Genomic DNA, 18854 nt, shown 5'->3' on the forward strand with positions numbered 1-18854 from the left:
GCTACTACGTTCAGATTCTTTAACCCATAATGTCTTGGGCCTAACTAGATATTCAATTAAGGGAAAGTAGTTGCCCAGTATTAAAATGAACGCACTAACCCACTAACGTGTAAGTATAATAGCTCCAAAAACCAAAGAAATGAGATATATACAAAAATAAAGTAAAAGATAAATAAACATTTGTTGCAAGTTATCGCTCTATAAAACAGTAAAATAAATAAAACAAATACAAGTAATATTTAAAATTATTTCGCGAATGCGTTTATCAATCTAATTATAAACAGTAAATCTTTGTTTGAGATAAAAAACAACAAAAAGTAACTTATTTCACCAAAGAAATGTTCCTTCCTTTCTTTCTTTGAGAAAAATATATCTAATACCCTTTGAAATCCGATTAGTAGTCTTAATTATGCAATTTGTTATCATTTCAAAACATAAAAAGTAGTAAAGCTGTCTGTGCACTGATTAGACGTTATTAAAAAATGTAGTTATTATCAATTTTATGTAAATCATCTAAAAATCAGAATTACTGGTATGATTAATGACGCGGCAATATAGGGACGGCTAGCACAAATAGCCCTCGTGTAGATTTGCGCGAAATTCAAAAACAAAACAACAATTTACACTAGGAAAATAATTAATTGTTTTAAAAAAATTACCTTTTAAAATTATGCAAGAGTGTACACGTTATTTTGTATAATTACAGATAACTCGAATGATAAAAGCATTATGCTAAAAATATTTTTAAAATCATTTTATAAACTGCACTTTGACAAGTGCACTTTGCAGTCACTTTGGATCTTTTGTTTATTGGCTGATGCCTTTACCAAAACCTGATTGGCCAAAATACAGGCAACAGCTGCACCCTTTGTGAAAACTAGATCTACAGCTGGCCACAAAACAGATATCAACATACTACAACATTCAGTGATTAAGTGTACTGATCTTCTATTGATAAAGTGACATTAATACAGGAAAAGAAGAAAATGGCTTGTAATTTCAAAGTGTGTATGCTGAGATACTTGTTAGAAATGCTTTCATTGTCAGTGTAGATGCAACGGTTTAGATTCGAAGGTCAAAATGGCACAAAAAGCAGATGTGAAAAACTGGAGAGTGATGAAGATCAAATGCCTAGTAGTACTTCTGAGGATCCTTTGGAGTTTGTGACACTGAATGAATGATGCAGATAATCCAAGAACTAAAGTGTAAAAGCAAGGCATTGTTGTGGTACTTTAACATGGTACAGGACCAATATTTATTCAATTTGGCATTGAATCTACAACAGCATTAAACTTTCCAAATCAAGAAGATCAATAAAAAACATCAAGTTTCAATGCTCTTAAAAAGAGCAGTTGATTGCTTGCATTCTGCATGGCAGGATTAAAGATTCTATGCACTATATTACTCCCAGGAGATCCAGATGATCTTATGAACATAACTGGAAATGGCATTTGTAGAAATCTGATTATACAAAATTATTCTCGCATGCCAACAATATGCAACAAGTTTTGCCAGAGAAAGTTATACTTGCACTGATATATTAGTTGGTAATGTTTAAAGAAATGAAAGATAGACTGAAGAGCAAACTTTTGAAATAGCTAGATGAGAATTATCCCACTGATGCAAAAGTCAAGGCCTTTGTATCTACTCTGAAAACAAAAAGCAAGAATGAGAACAAAGAGTCAATAACACAACACAACATGTACATCTTCCAAGTTTACTACTGTGTACTGTGGAAGTGAAAAACTTGCAATAGCATTACTAAATCTGCAAATTTTTTCATAAAACTTTGTAGGGGATTTTGTTCAACCTGAAAACTAAAAGTGAGTTTTAACTTATTATAGAATGATGTTATTTAGTAAATGTTTCCATACAACACAAATCCTGGGTGTCTGGCTTGTGGAATCAATGTTAGAGATTTGCAAAGAGTCTAAGAAAAGTATTGATTTGTTTATGCCAACCAATTCTAATTTTAATGTCTTTGACCAGAAACTAAAATAAATGGGTATCTGTATTGATGGCAGCATTATTTTTCTCTCACTTTGGCTGTCTGAATTAGATTTATATTGCTTAGCTTTAGGCCAGACCAAAAAATAACTTATTGCAAGATTCATGGTTACATTTCAAAATTTCTTAATCAGAATGAAATACAATTGTTTTATGCAAAGTAATCAATTAATTTTATGAAAATAATTAACTTGTGTGTCCAATTATTACTATCTTCAAATATGTAGCAATTATAAATTAATATTTTTAGAGGCAGTTCACATCTTGCATGGAAAGCTGTCTTCTCTATGTCTGCCTTAGAAATTTCCATGGTACTTGTGAAGTTCTGCTGTTTGTGTTAGTGACTAATTTTCTCACACAGGTTGTGTAGTAATGTTATTGTAGTAATTTGAGTATTCTTTCTGACATGCTTATTGTGACCTAGCAGTTGTATTTGATAATTGGGCACATCTAATCTTTATAGGTTTTAATTATGTTGCTGGTTTTGCATCCTTTATTTTTATCTGCTATTAGTCTGAGGTGGTTAATTTTTTTTACTAATGGTGTATTTTCTTCATGTACTGTGCCCATGTAAGTCTTTTATTAAATGTGAGATTGAAAAATTTAGCTTTAGAGCCTAGTTTTATTTCTACATTAATCTTAATTTTACTTCTTTTACAATCTTTAAAATGTTTATTTAGTCTTCTTTGGAATATTATTCCCTGGATTTTCATTGGGTTTAACATGATCCACCAATCATTACACCAATTGTCAATGACAGTTGGAGATTTCTGATCCTGATACACTGTTATTAACATATAAGTTATATGTCACCTCATGAATATTGCTGCCCAGAAAGCTTCCAGAGAACTGCCCTGCCCAGTTTCTGATATATTGATAGATATCTACTATTTTCTGGACAACAGTGCTAGTAGAAAACAACATTTCAAAGAGTTTCAAGTATTGTATGACAAAGAAACAAGAAAAATTCTACAACTTGTTAACACAAGATGACTATCACTTGGGGTGTGCCTCAACAGAATATTGGACATGTGGAAGCGATTGAAGAAGTATTTTCACTGTGAAAAGAAAAACTAGATTCAAAAAGATCTAAACGTGCAGCTCAGTCAGGCAGCAAGACTTTAACAGTCAGACATCCTCTCAGCCACACAGGGACACGAGACAACAGTCTCCAAAAGCAGACAAAGAAACATTTGATATAACTCAATATACGTTTAGGCAGACTGACCTTGAACTAAAGAAGAGACAATTAATGAAAAAAGAGAAGAAAATGTAAGCTAGCAGGGAAGTAACCAAGAAAAGTTATGTGCAGAGCAATTTAGATAAGTGAACAGTTTTCTTGTACAACAAAATGAACTTGTTATTTTGTCTGTTTCTTCAATTTGCAATTCCTCTATTTGAGCAAGCCAATTTGATATTGCAAAGAGGAGTACCTTGCATACACATTATACATTAAAAATATACTTGTCAGACACATCAAGCCAGAATATCTTGAAGGCAACATCACTGAATTTGACTATAACAATGAATCCTTACACAAATCTGATGAAGCAGTTTCTATTGGAAATGTTGCCAATGAATACATTGTTAAATATGAAAAGAACCTGGACCTGATCAGCTTCTACACCAATGTCAAGAAATACTATATTGCAGCTACAAGTTACATGATGAAACATTTCTCTCTAAATGATGAACTTCTGATTCACACAGAGGTTGCTGATCAAAAAGTGAAAGTCAGCAAAGATTTCTCTTCTCTACGCTTCTTCACAGACAGGTATCCTGTCCTTGTCAATACACATTAGCACGACACTATTGACAAGTTGGAAGGGCAATATTTGAACTATCAAATTGATACTTTCTCAGAAACTGTCCTTCAGTTGAATGTTGACAAGTTTTGGGTTCAACTGTTTACAGTTAAGGATGGAAATGGCAACCAGAAGTATGACATTCTGTGTAGGGTTATGCTGAAGAGACCCATGATCAGTTAGACCTTGATGCTCTCATTGAACAGTTGCTGTCTCCCTTTTTAATCCTGGGGAACTTTAATGGACGTAATCCACTCTGGGGAGGTACTGATATTGATGGGAGTAGTAGTTCTGTAGAATGTATGCCCTCAGATCACAACCTTTCTTTCTTCAATACTGGTTATTATACTTATTTTCATGCACCTAGTCAGTCTTTTACTGCTATTGCTCTTTCAGTCTGCTCCCCTTCACTGTTTTCCTACTTTTGATGGAGGGTTGACAGTAACCTACGAAACAGTGATAATTTTATTATCATTTTGAGAGAGACTGGCTGTTGTCCATACCGCCACCCGATCATCACACCTGGTGGAAGCTGGATTAACCCCACTGGCTCTCTTTCACTGTTCTCATCAACTGACTGTATTATACAGGCAGCTTCTCAATGCATTCCTAAGTCCTCGACACGTTTTCCATGATATCCTCATCTGTGGTGGAATCCTACCTGCCGTATGGCATGGAAGGCTCAAAAACTGCCTGGGATACCTTTTGTTGGTATCTCACACTCTCAAACCACATCACTTTCCAGCAGGCCCATGCACATGCTTGGCAGGTAAAACATCAAAGCTAAAAGGAATCTTTATTAAATTCACAACCAGCATCTCTTCTACCACCAGTTCCAAAGTCATGTGGTACAAAAATTTAAAGGTCAATGTGCATTATAACTCTGTCCCCCTTTTGATCTTGGTCTCTAATGGCCAGAAAGCTAAATGCTGGGAATCCAGTACTTCTGTTTGATCTTCCATCTTCTTGTGCATCAAGACTCAGACAGAGTGATTACCTCTTTCCTTTCAGGCTGATCATCTCTGTGACTATAATTGCCCCTTTACACTGGAGGAACCCAAATTTTCCCTTCATCATTCTGGCAGTGCATCAGTTAGACCTGATGATATACATTGCAAGATGCTGTGCCATCTAACTCCTGCTTCTGTTGCTATTCTTCTGGTTGTACTTAACTGGATCTGGCAAGAGAATGTTTCTCCTGATGCATGAGGCCAGATTATTGTCCTACCTTTCTCCAAGCCTGGGAAGGATCCCAAGATTCTTTCAAACTACCATTCAATTTCTTTGTCGAGCTGTCTCTGTAAGACCTTAGAGAGGATGGTTAATGCACATTTTGTTTGGTTCCTTGAATAAAACAACCTCCTCTTCCCCACCCAGTGTGGGTTTCGATGCCAGTGCTCCACCATGGACCACCTAATTCGACTTGAAACGTGAATCAGAGAAGCCTTTTTCAAACGACAACATCTTGTATCAATATTGTTTGACATTGAGAAGACTCATGATACAATATGGAGGTATGGAATTTTGCAAGACTTCCATATATATGGGTTATGTGATAATTTGCCCATTTTTATTAAAATTTTTTGATGGACAGGAGATTCTGAGTTCATATGGGTTCTACACTTTCCCGTTCTTTTCTACAGGAACTTGGAGTCCCTCAGGGCTGTGTTCTGAGTGTCACACTTTTCAGTATAAAAATTAATGCCATCACTGAGTAACTTCCTCTCACTGTTGCAAATGGGTTCTGTGTTGACAACTTCCACATCTCTTGTAAGTCATCTAACATGAGATATATTGTGCGGCAGCTACAGACTGCCCTCAATTGTTTACTCAAGTGAACCACAGCAAATGGCTTTGACTTCTCTCTCTCTGAAACTATTTGCATGCACTTTTGCCACCAAATGGATATTCACCCTGATCTTGAACTCCATGTTGGTCAAGTTGTGCTGCCTGTGGTCCCTAAGATAAAGTTTTTGGGGTTTCTCTTTGACTATAAGCTGACCTTTATACCACACATCAAGCAGCTTAGGGTCAAATTTGCAGAGCACTGAACATCCTCTGTGTCCTCTCTTCCACCACTTGGGGAGTGGTTCGACGTTCTTTGTTAAAGATATATCGTGCTCTTATTCGATCGAAACTCGACTATGGATCACTGATCTATAGCTCTGCCACACTATCAACCTTAAAGATGATGGGGAAGTGTGGAAAACCTCAGTGCAGAGTTTATACATAGGAGCTCATGAACTTTCTTTACATCTGTGCCGTTTGCAACTGTTTTTACTATATGCTTCAAAACTTCATTCCTTACCAAAGCATCTCGCCTGGGATTGTGTTTTCCTTCCTCGATGGGCCATGCATTTTCAAACCAGATAGTCTGCCATTACTCCTTTTGGCCTTGGTATCCAGGCACAGTTAGATGAATTTAGTCTCTCCTTGGATAACAGTCCCCAATTGTGACCTATCTTTAAGTCATCTGAGAAAAGCAGACCCTCCTGATTGAAAATGCTATCTATTATTTGCTGAACATCTTTCAAAACATCCTTCCATTCATATTTATAGGTTTGTTGTGGTCTGGTGGTAGTGTGCAAAATCCTCTCTACAGCTTCTGTGTTCATTGCTGAACTGTATGCCATTTCTCTTGCCCTGGATCACATAGAAGCTAAGCAGTACTCAAACTCCACAATTTATACTGACTGGCTTAGTTCTCTACTCGCCCTGGAATCGCTTCATGTTGGTTCACACCCTGTTCTTGCCGATATTCAAAACCGACTGGCTCATTTCTCTTTAACATCTACTTCTATCCAGTTTTCCTGGATACCAGGCCACATTGCTATTCACTGGAACGAGCTTGCAGACATGGCAGCTGATTCTATTTGCTCTGGCACTATTACCACTATACATGGACTATGGTCCTGTATTCAAAGCTTGGCTCCGTGCCAGCTGGCAGTGAACTCGGAGTGAGCAATGCAAAAACATGCTTTTCCAAATAAAACCCTATATTAGACTTTGGTCGTCTTGCTTCCATAAGGATCGGAAAGAGTAAGTTGTTCTAACTAGATAACACATTGGTCACAGTTTTTTAACTCATCGTTTTCTTTTATCTGGAACTGATGAAGCAGTGTGTAGTTTGTGTAACACTCAGATCACAATAAGCCACATTTTACACTCTTGCCATTGTTACGACTCTCAATGACGGCACCATTTTAAGCATGTTCTATCCCAAGGTTTATCCATAATGTTAGACAGTGATATTGGTGATGGTAAGACTGTCTACCTTGGTAATGTTGTTAGTTTTTTAAAGGCCATTAATCTTTTTAATGCCATTTAAGTTTTTGAATTTATATATAACACCTTTTTCATGTGGCTACCTTTTAAAAACCACAGTTCATCTAGTTCGATTTGAAATTAGGAACCTGGTTGTAACATTAAATAACTCGAAACCAGGACTGGAAGGCCAACTTCAGGTGACTAACGCTACTGTTTAAACTATCCGTTTGAACTACCGTTAGTTTTCCTAGCGAGTTATTATTATAATTGATCTTTACGTCTTTTAAAACCTTTTTATTACTTTCCTTCTTGAAAGTAGCCATAACGTCAAATAACTCGGAACCAGGAAAGGAAAGGCCAACTTCAGGAGACTGACGGTGGTTTTTGTACTTACCTATTAGTCTTACTGGCGAGTTATGATTATTACAGTTATGCTACAGAAAGTCTTTCAGAACTTGAATTGCTGTAGTTCTTCTCTTAACGCTGTAGACTAGATGTAAACATTGGTTTTATGCTATTTAAGTTTTTTTAACTTTGTTTTGTTTCACCTTAATTTCCTTTTATGAATTTTACTACATTTACTTTTTACCAGATGTTTGGTGCAGGTAACTTAACTGCTCTGTGCCATAAAACATTGAGTCAACTAACCAACCAATCCTTGTCCACTCACAGCTATCATCACATTTGGAAAAATACTTATGTTGGTGTGGGTATTTGTATTAGATATATGATTACTGGCAGAATCTTAAGTGAGGAAAAAATATTCTGTCTTATTATTTATATATGACTTTATTAAAGAATAACATACAAGTGAAATTTTAAACTTTGTTTGTCTAGGTGATAATGGAATGTTATTTGGTACTTGGCTCTTTGAATAATGTTCTCACCTAAACCTGTCTGTCTGAAAATAAAATATCAGCAGTTGGTAAAGAAGCATGTTATATTGATTGTTTTTAATAAAGAGGGCTTTGATTTTTTTGCAGAAGATGTCTGATTTCAGTAATTTTTCAAAGTCTGTTCAATAACTATTACAGTTCCTTTTTAAAACTCTCTAAACTTGGTAACAAAATTGAACACTTCTGAAACTTTAATATATTGAGTGATAAAAATATTTCAAATAACATTTCAGCCAGTAATCGTGATTTCCATGTAAAATTGATGTGTTTATCGTAGTGTAAAGTGTGTGGCTCTTTCTTCACTTCCAGTGCATTAAAGGAAGGCACATCTTCAATATATTTACAAATATTCTTGTTAATTTACTATTGGCAAAATTTAACTGTACTAAATACCAGTAAAATCGTATGCTTTTGATGTTTAATTGTACAGCGTATTTTTAATCTTCTGTAATAGAAGTTATTAATTTGAAAAAGAGTAAGAAAGAACTGATAGTTCAAATAAAATAAAACCTTAAAAAATTGTTCAGTCTTAAAATAGACTAAAACTTTAGCCTTAGAATTTATAATACTCTAAATGACAAAACTTGTTCAAGTTATAAAAAATACATATTTAAAAACTATTGCAGATGGTAGCCTGGTCTTTCTGGATAAACCATAAAAATCTACTGTGTATGTTATATGAGCAGTATGATGGTAATAATATTGTTTACCTATAATTATAGAAGAGTTTGCCTCTGCATGTGTATGACCATCATATCTTCAAAGGATAGAGCCAAGAAACCTGAAAATTTGCACTAATAGTGATTGGACTCTCAGGTTGTGCATTTCAGTTTTATTACTGATTCACATGTATGTGCATCTTTTTAGAAAATAAGCTGGGGAAAAACATACAGGAGAGAATATATGACAGCCATATCTTCAGATTTCAGAAACCTAGAATTTTGCACCCATACCAAGAGACCTCTGAAGGTGTGCACCTAAGTACTATTTATCCATGTGCATATGCATCTGTCCAAGGTGGCAAAGTAGCAGAAAACAACAGAGAAAAGAAGTGGTTCCTTGTATTAAAAATAGAAATCACCAACAGATGTGGATGTGTGTGCATATGTACATGTACATCTTTTTAAGGAGGCAAAGTAGTAAAAGAAACAACATAGAAAAGAGATTTTTCCCTATTTAACAATTTTTAATATATAGAATAGTCCATGCAATTTGTTAATGGCATGTTCCAACAAAAGCTTTTATGTCATATTGCTTCAGTGGAAATGTTCATAGGTATTACTTTTGTGATAAAATGGGTTCAAGGTACACACAATAACATAGTTGTTCAGTAAAGGTGGAATGGTCTGTTTTGGGGAGCCTGGCATGTCCAGATGGTTAGGGTGATCAATTTGTAATTTTAAGGTTGTAGGTTCGAATCCCTGTTACATCAAATATGCTCGTTCTTTCAGCTGTGGAGCATTTCCGTGTGACTGTCAATCCCACTATTCATTGATCAAAGAGTAACCCAAGAGGTGGTGGTGGGTAGTGATGACTAGCTACCTTCCCTCTAGTCTCACACTGTTAAATTATGGGTGGCTAATGCAGATAGCCTTTCTGTAGTTTTGCATAAAATTAAAAAAACAAACCCTTTTCGGGGACTATATCATCTTATTATGAGTTAGGGACCATACCATCCCACCAGCATTGACAGTCATGTATTACCCATTCATTCTTTTTTAGGGGGCCCCTGCCATGACGCATGAGAAGTCTACCTGAGTTGAGTATGTCAACCTTATAATCTGAGCATCACTAGAAGTTTCATTTATGTAACAACATCTAATATATATGAAAGCCAGAATGATTTGCCAACAATCCTTTCCAGCAATGGTTTTTACAGTTACGACAGAAAGTGTTCGTACCCCAGCGTCGTGAGTAGCGTTTTCTCATAACTTTAAAAGTATCACGATTAGGATAATAAAAGTGTAGTATATTATAAATATTATGTCAATACACATCTACATAAAATTTTATGTAAATTGAACGACAAATAAACTGTTTATAAACAAATAACCAAACACAGGAGGGGCAGAAAGTGTTCGTGCGTCTACTTTAATGGTCAGCTGTGCAGCCTTTTAGGTGAATTACTTGGCGCAATCACTCCTCATAGCCCTCCATGATTGTTTTACAGTACTCGACTAGTATTTTATTCCATTCTTCTCTACAGAAGGCCTCCAACTCTTGCAAGATTTTCGGATGACACTGATGTACCCTGTTTTCAACTCATGTCAAACATTTTCGATTGGGTTGAGATCGGGTGACTGCAATGTTCACTCCAGAATGCTTATATGGTTCCTCTGCAACCAGGATTGCACATATTTCGATGTGTGCTTTGGGTCATTTGTCGTGCTGGAGGATCCAACGACGCCCAAGCCGCAAGTTCCGAGCATCGTTCTTGATATAAGTGCCTAATGTATCAACGTACTATTTTTTTTTTCATGATTCCGTTAACACGGTGAAGGCTGCCTACACCAGACGAGCTGAAGGAACCCCATAGCATGATCGAGCCACCTCCGTGTTTAACTGTAGGGACGGTGTTCTTTAGAAGATTTCGTTTCCTCTTCTTACGGAAAATATTGCGAACATCATTGTGGCCGAAAAGCTCGATGTTAGTCTCGTCTGACCAAAGAATACTCTTCCAATAGGTAGAGGGTTTATCTACATGCTTTCGGCATACCTCATTCGTGCTTCTAAATGAAAAAGTTTTAAATATGGAGTTCTACGAGGACGGCATACTTTACTTCAACTGTACTTCAACCCCAGTTTTCCTTACTAGTTTCTGTATGTCATTACGTGTTAAAGGAGGGTTCCAACTAAATTCTTTGAGAACCTTCCTCTTGGTTCTCTCTGGAATTTTGGTTTGACATCTGGAACGAGGGAGGTTAGCAGTTGATCCTGAAAGCTTAAACTTGGCAATTGTGCTTTGAACAGTAGATTTCGGCACATTAAGTTGTGAAGCAATATCAGAAATAGACACACAAGACTTGTATTTTACAATAATTCGATTTTTTAAATCACTGGACAGTTGTTTCCTGTTCGCCATGATGACCAAGCAGATAATGACGGAAACGGCGTAAATGTTTTGCTGGTTAAATTCTAATAATTATGAACTCAATGTCTAGTTCTGGAATGGTATAACGTAGTTTATTCGCCAAACTAAACAAAATTTTTATGGAAATATTAGTTTTTCACACATTCTAAAATGTATGAACACTTTCTGCTCCTATTTTTGGTTATATGTTTATAAACAGTTTATTTGTCGTTTAATTTACATAAAAATTTATTTAGATGTGTGTTAGTATAATATTTATAATATAGTTTACGTCTATTAACTAATCGTGATACTTTTTAAGTTATGAGCAAAAACTACTCGGGACGAAGGGGATACGAACACTTTCTATCGTGACTGTATGTCATGTTGATTAGCTATAGAAGTATAATTTGATATTGCTCTTTACCTATGTACTAAAAATATAAAATGAAACATAAATAACGAAACTTGAAACCATTTGTTGATTTGTTGGTGATATAACAGAAAATACTGAAACAATTTAAGTTTAGTGTTCCACAGGAGCAGTCAATCAAAGTTGTTGGTCTTGGCCTGCAAAGCCCATGCTTTTCTCATGGCCAGATTTATGGTAGGTGCTCCAGCAGATATTAAAACAACTGACATATCAACCAATACTGAGATCAAAACTGGTTATTTCTGCTATTTATGAATATAAACAAGCATTAACATTCCCTTATTCCATCTCTTGTTTATATTGTGTTTCTCCAAATATATATATCAACGTGGTAAGTTGGAAGGTGAATTAATTCTTTAGTTCAACTACAATTTCAAAGCTAAACTAAGGGATAGAGTAAATAATAAATGAGGAGTGAACAAAGTAAATTTACAATCTCACAGGTGTAGGAAATATTTCTGATTGTCACCATGCAATTTAAAAATAATTTTTTTTTTTTACCTTTAATCAAACATTTTGTTGACTAAACATGGTTTGAGTAACATTAACAAATAGTAATTAATATTTGGTTTCATACTTTACGTTGTTTTAATAGTGGACATAAGAATCTTAAGCTGTTAACAATACCAGACTTCTGTGTAGAAAAGTGCCTTGTTTACTTGATGCTTTAAATTAAACAAACAATAATCAATCATACATTATTAAACAATTAAACTTTTCATTGTAGATGTTTTCTTGTTTACCACAAGCACGTGTTAATATAACCTTGTTTCGTCTTGCAAGCCTGGATTTTAATTGTACAACGTGAATATAGACTAAGGTTCTGCCGAAATGAGTAATATGACAAATTATAGAATAATAGAGATCGTATGGTACAAGTTAAATCATTGTTTTTATCATACAGTATTAGGCACTGGCTGTGCATCTACGAAAAAAAAACATTTGTTAATGGGTAGAGATAATAAAAATACAGGGTGATTCATATTTATGATTCCTATTGTAAAATAAAAAAAAAAATAACTAGTTAAATAAATACAACCATGCTGTTTTTATCATTTGTCTACCAGCCAATTTAAACAGTTTTTATTGGTATCTCAGTAGACTTCTGTGTTTACACCGTTATTAGTTCTTGGCACATAAAACTGATATTCAATATCAGTCGACATTTGCTACAACATGGTATCCGTTATCTTGCTCTGTGATGTTTGTCATAATTACTATACATGATATCCCTAACATAACCCCCATAATTCTATTCTGTACTTCCATATGTAATTTTGCTGCATTACAGTCATTGACTTGGTATCTACAACCCAAACGATACATTGAACCTCTTCACGCACAGTTGCCATTTTATAGCGTAACACAACACACTAGAGTAAAAAAACAAGGGGCAGTCAGAACTATACGAATGTAGCTATAATATGTTCAAAACTGTATGGTTATATTTCCTTAGTTATTGAATTATTAAATTTTGAAATGGAAAATGATATTTGGCTACTCTGTGTATTTGTGGAAATGAAACTGTACCTAAATGCATTTGCTGTTCAGAAAGGATTTATTTAAAATATAGTTTCTGGATTAATTATACCTGCATATTAGGTTTGACTTTTGTTTGTTTGTTTTGGAATTTCGCACAAAGCTACTCGAGGGCTATCTGTGCTAACCGTCCCTAATTTAGCAGTGTAAGACTAGAGGGAAGGCAGCTAGTCATCACCACCCACCGCCAACTCTTGGGCTACTCTTTTACCAACGAATAGTGGGATTGACCGTCACATTATACATCCCCACGGCTGGGAGGGCGAGCATGTTTAGCGCGACGCGGGCGCGAACCCGTGACCCTCAGATTACGAGTCGCACGCCTTACGCGCTTGGCCATGCCAGGCCCATTAGGTTTGACATTCATTAATTGTACCTACATACTAGGGTTAACATTCCCCACTTATTCCTATATAATAGGGTTAATATTCCTTAGTTATTCCTATATAATAGGGTTAATATTCCTTAGTTATTCCTATATAATAGGGTTAACATCCATAAAACAGAAAAGGGCAAACAGCAGTTCTCCTTAAAGCTTGATTGCTTCTTCTCTTTTATGAGTTAAGTTAAACTGATATGAGAGAGCTTTCACAAGGTTTAATAAGATGGTAAGATGGAACACTATCATATATAAGGGAGAAAGCTCTATTGAGGTAGGCCTAAGTAATTATTTGTAGTAAAATGTTTGTAATGTTTTTTTGTTTTTTTTTTATGATACAGCAGAATTGAAATAAACATTTCTCTTTTCATCCTATGAATCCCTTTCATGTTATGAACCTGTAAGTCTACTGTGGAATTATCCTGCATTTGATTATAGTTTTGTCTAGTTTGTTTCATTGTTGATGCAGTCTTTCAGTTACTCAGTCGCTATTATTGTTAATCCCCAATCAAAGCAATCTACATAATAAATCACAATTAAAGAAGTTCACAGTGAAAATAATTTGTATTTGGTTTCAAAGTATAATTGTTTAAAAATCGTGAATCTCATGTGTTATTTTAATTTTATTTGTCAAACTCATTAATAACTTAACCAAAATAACTATTGATATTAAAAAAGCAAAAAGAACCAGAAAGTTATTTAATGTATTTTATTAATGTTGAAAGTAATTCCTTAATTGTGACTTAATTTTTGACTTTAAATGAACTTTTCTACTAATTCGATGGAAACCATTGTTTGTATCATTTGTAGACAACTGAAGTATTGTAAGAATGACAGACAGCTTAATTTTGGGTGACTACTGCACCATCTCATTAGAAGGTATATCTTAGGTAAATATGATATTTTGTTTCACCTTGGAACTATTTTTAAATGCTATATATTTAAAAGGTTAATCTGTTGTAATGAGTGAAACAAGTTGAGCGCTTTAATATGCAAATATACATGTGAAGTGAATCTAATTTCTCTTTGTGTGTTTAACTTTTGTTTTGTTTTTTTCAGGAAAGAGAGCATGAATCAAATTCTCAGTTGGAGATATGTTTAGAAGACCTACTGGTTGTATTTCAATGGCCAGAAGCTGACCCAAGAACTAAACTTTTGAAGGAATATGGTATAACTGAATAGTTGTTACTTTTATCAAACTGTTCTGAGTTTCGTAGTAAAAGTGCCTTGAAGTTAAAAGTGTTTGAGAAATAAATTTCATGTTTTAATGTGTATTAGTGTATTGAGTTTTCTTTGTACAAAATAAGTTAAAATAAACTTGAACAAATTTCTCATGACTTTTTTTGCACTTTTATAATTCAATAAATGTTTCAGACAGTTCAGTTAAGATTAATAGTAATAGTGGTATTATTATAATGGTTATGGTGGTAGTGGTAGTAACATTATAATGGTGGTGATAGTAGTAGTGTTATAATGGTAGTGGTAATATAAATGGGCGCGATAAGGATAGTGGTTTCCCTATTAGCCTGCAGGCAGATATGGTGGTGCATGTTGTGACTTAAAATAAATTTTATCAGTCTGATTATATTAAGTGCAGTATAACCACATAATACGGTCACAGAAAGTTATACATTATAAATTTAAAATACAATATTGTCCTCAATCATTTTCTAAAATGTAGACATTTACATAACCAACCAATAAAAATCATGTGCACTGCAGATGTTTTCTCTCCATTTTCTCTTACTTTGTCTATCTGGAACACCCTTCAGTGTGGATTCCTGTAGGTGATGAGGGGACCTCCCAGGGATGGTTCTGTTCTTTCATTTTATATCTGCTGGGATCTAAAACTCAAATCCACGTGTTTGCTGTGCCTGGTGACCAATGAAGGGGAGTTGAGGATGCTGGTGGTTGAGGGGTCCAACCCTGACACACTACTTTGGCCTTAAGTTCCTGTAGACGGGCAACCTTGGATCATTCGGCTGGCCCACTTTGGTCAGGGTCAACCAAGTACCAGTGTTGGATGTTCTCAACAGGTATTGTGGACATTGTATCTGACACTGATGTTTGGGTATAATGCTCATGAAATCCTGGTGTTGCTGCAGTGTCCTTGTTTGACATCATAGTGCGTCTTCTCGTGGGACTCCATGGTGAGTGGGGTCAGTGGGCACCGAAATATTCCTTTTTTATTATGGATCTTCCAAGTAAAAACTTAAATACAATAGTGGAACAACAATCCATTGGAAAATGACCACGTCTTGAAGATTCTGAGCAGCAAACTTCAACATCTGTAGCACCTGTTGTGCCACATTTTCTTATACTACATTCTCTCTCAGACAAATCTTTAGGGCAAATGTCTCCCTTTTCATTCAGAAGGGACTAAAGGGACTTGCTGGCTCTCCAAAGTCAGTAAAGAAGCTTCAATCTGTTGGAATATTGGTGGAAACATTCACATCTCAACACAGTGAACTCTTCTTGCATTTAAAAGCAATTGGGTATATACTTATTGAGGTTACACCTCATGTTACTTTGAATTCATCATGAGGAGTTATTGTTGAGAAGGATTTGAAGAACATCACAGAGTCAGAGATTCTTGCTGGTTTTTCCACCCAAAGAGTTTCTGCAGTAAGGTGTTTCTCCACTTGCAAAGATGGAATTACTATGTCGACCAATGTCCTCATTCTGACAATTATATCACCACGTCCACCTGTCACCAACAAGGCAGGTTATCATAATTGCAGGGTACGGCCATACTTTCCAAACTACTTTTACTTAGATATTTCCAGTGTCAGCAGTTCTGTCACTCGAAGACGTCATGTCTTTGTTCCTTGACCTGTGCTCTTTGTGGTGGCAAGAACCATGATACCTATGAGTGTGAAACAGACCATCATTGCGTCAGTTGCAATGGCTTTTACCTGTTCTGCTTTCGTTCTTACCCTATATGGTTGGAAGAAAGAGAAGTGAACCTTTTGAAAACAATTCATAACATTACTTACCCTGAGGTGCAAAAGTTGCTGTCCACCACTTCATCTTGAACATGTACTGCTGCACTTCATTCCACTACTGCAATGCGAATGCAGACCAATCTCTCTGTGCCTCCAAAAGAATCATTGTCAAACCAAATGAAAAGTTTTTTGTCCTCCACAGATAAAAAAGTTGATGAATCAACTTCAACACCCATCTCTGTCCCTAACACACATTCCAGCAAATCCCAAGACTCACTTCCAGGTACAGGCATTTCCTTGGGTACATCTTCTCCCACCCAAATGTTCAAAACGATGATTCGTTTATGTTCTCAGTTACTGGAATCCTTTTCCAATAGCAAAGATCTGCTCAATCGACCCAGGGCAGGATCCATGGAGGTTGATATACCTCCCTCGAATAAAGACAGTAAGGAAAAAAGACGTGCTCGTAAACAGAAGGGTTCTCTACCAAATTCGCCTACACATGGATAAAGATGGCCACCTTGATACATTGGAACTGTTAGGGTTTGCATTGACAACAATACACTGATTGCTTCCTATCATCCTGTATGTCTTTCCTTACAGGAAACATTTTTAAAACCTGCTAATACAGTCACCTTTTGGTAGTTTTGTTTGTACAGAAATGACAGGTTGTGTGATGGACGAGTGTATGGTGGGATGGCACTGTTATTTGATCAGCATGTGCCCACCCTGTCTTTGTTATTCGACACACCCTTAGAGGCCGTAGTCATCTGTGTTTCCTTTGGTCGTACCATCACTGTTTGTTCTTTCTACCTGTCACCTGGTAAGACCTATGCTCAATCAGACCTTGATGCTCTCATTGAACAGTTGCTGTCTCGCATTTCAATCCTGGAGGACGGCATCATCTCCTCTGGGAAAGTGTTGATATTGATAGGAGGGATCCCTCCGTAGAACGTATGCTCTCTAATTACATCCTCTCTTTTTTCAGTACTAGTTCTTCTACTTATTTTCATGCACCAAGTCAGTCCTTTACTGCTACTGATTTCTCACTTTGCTCACCTTTACTCTCTCCCAGTTTTCATTGAAGGTTGACAGTAATTCACAAGGCAGTGATCATTTTCCTATAACTTTGAGAGAGACTGGCCGTGATTGGTGCCACTCGATCCACATGCTCTGGTGGAAGCTGAATTAAGCAAACTGGCCCTCTTTCACTGCTCTTGCAGAACTTGATCCTGCCATCGTCTGTAAACCATGAACAGACTGACTGTATTATACAAGCAGCTCCTCAATGTATTTCTAAACCCTCTACACATTTTCCACGATATCCGCATCCGTAGATGAATCCTACTGGCCACATAACATGAAATGCTCCAAAATGGGCCTGGGATACTTTTCGTAGGTATCCCACACTTTCGCACTGCATTACTTTTCAGTGAACACGTGCACATGTTCGATGGGTAAGATGTCAAATCCAGAAGGAACCTTTAAGTTTACAACCAGCATATCTTCCACCACCAGTTCCAAAGCCACGTGGGTCAAGATTCTTAAGATCAGTGGGCAATATAATTCTGTCCCCCTCTTTATCTTGCTCTCTGATGGTCAGGAAGTAGCTGATACCCAGTGCATCGTTCATACTCTAGGGGAATGCTTTCGCCAGGTATCTAGCACTTCTGCTTCTTTCTTCACCTTCTTAGCTATCAAGACTCGGTAAGTGCAATCATCTCTTTCCTTTCGAGCCGATTGTGTCTATGACTGTAATTGTCCATTTACACTGGTGGAACTCAATCTGGCTCTTCATCAGTCTAGCAGTACATTTGTTGGACCTGATAATGTACACTATGAAATTCTGTGCCATCTATCTCCTGCTTCTCTTGCTGTTCTTCTGCTTGTTTTTAACTGGATCTGGCAGGAGAATGTCTTTTCTGATGCCTGGCACCAGGCTATTGTCCCACCTTTCACTAAGCCTGTGAATGATCCCATGATTCCTTCAAACTACCGTCCAATTGCTTTGACAAGTTATATCAGTAAGACCTTATAGAGAATGGTTCTTGCTCGTCTTGTTTGGTTTCTCGAATCAAACAACCTCCTCTCGCTCACCCAGTGTGGGTTCTGACGACAGTACTGCACTGTGGATGATCACCTGATTCAACTTCAAACTTCAATCAGAGAAGCTTTTCTCAATATTCTTTGATATTGAGAAAGCTTATCATTCAACATGGAGGTAGGGTATTTTGCTAGAGCTCCATATGTATGGGTAACGTAGCTATTTGCCTATTTTTATTTTAAAAAATTTTAATGGACAGGAGATTCCAAGTTTGTGTGTGTTCGACACTTTCCCTTTCATTTCTACAAGAACTTGGAGTTCCTCAGGGCTGTGTTTTGAGTGTCACACTTTTCGGTACAAAGATTAATACCATCATTGAATAACTCCCTCTTACTTTTGCAAACAGGCTCTCAGTTGACAACTTTCACATCTCGTGTCAGTCGTCGAACATGAGGTATATTGGGTGGCA

The 18854-nt window shown here is 36.3% G+C and overlaps 1 long non-coding RNA gene across 1 annotated transcript; it reads left to right on the plus strand.

Annotated features, from left to right (window-relative positions):
* The first annotated feature begins 815 nt into the window (after positions 1–815).
* LOC143232831 (uncharacterized) lies at positions 816–14685 on the plus strand. Its single transcript, XR_013017808.1, has 3 exons — positions 816–1823; positions 14207–14286; positions 14456–14685. It is a non-coding gene; the product is annotated as an uncharacterized LOC143232831 (long non-coding RNA).
* The last annotated feature ends 4169 nt before the right edge of the window (positions 14686–18854 follow it).

The sequence above is a fragment of the Tachypleus tridentatus genome, chromosome 11 (assembly GCF_004210375.1).
Source record: "Tachypleus tridentatus isolate NWPU-2018 chromosome 11, ASM421037v1, whole genome shotgun sequence".
Lineage (NCBI taxonomy): Eukaryota > Metazoa > Arthropoda > Merostomata > Xiphosura > Limulidae > Tachypleus > Tachypleus tridentatus.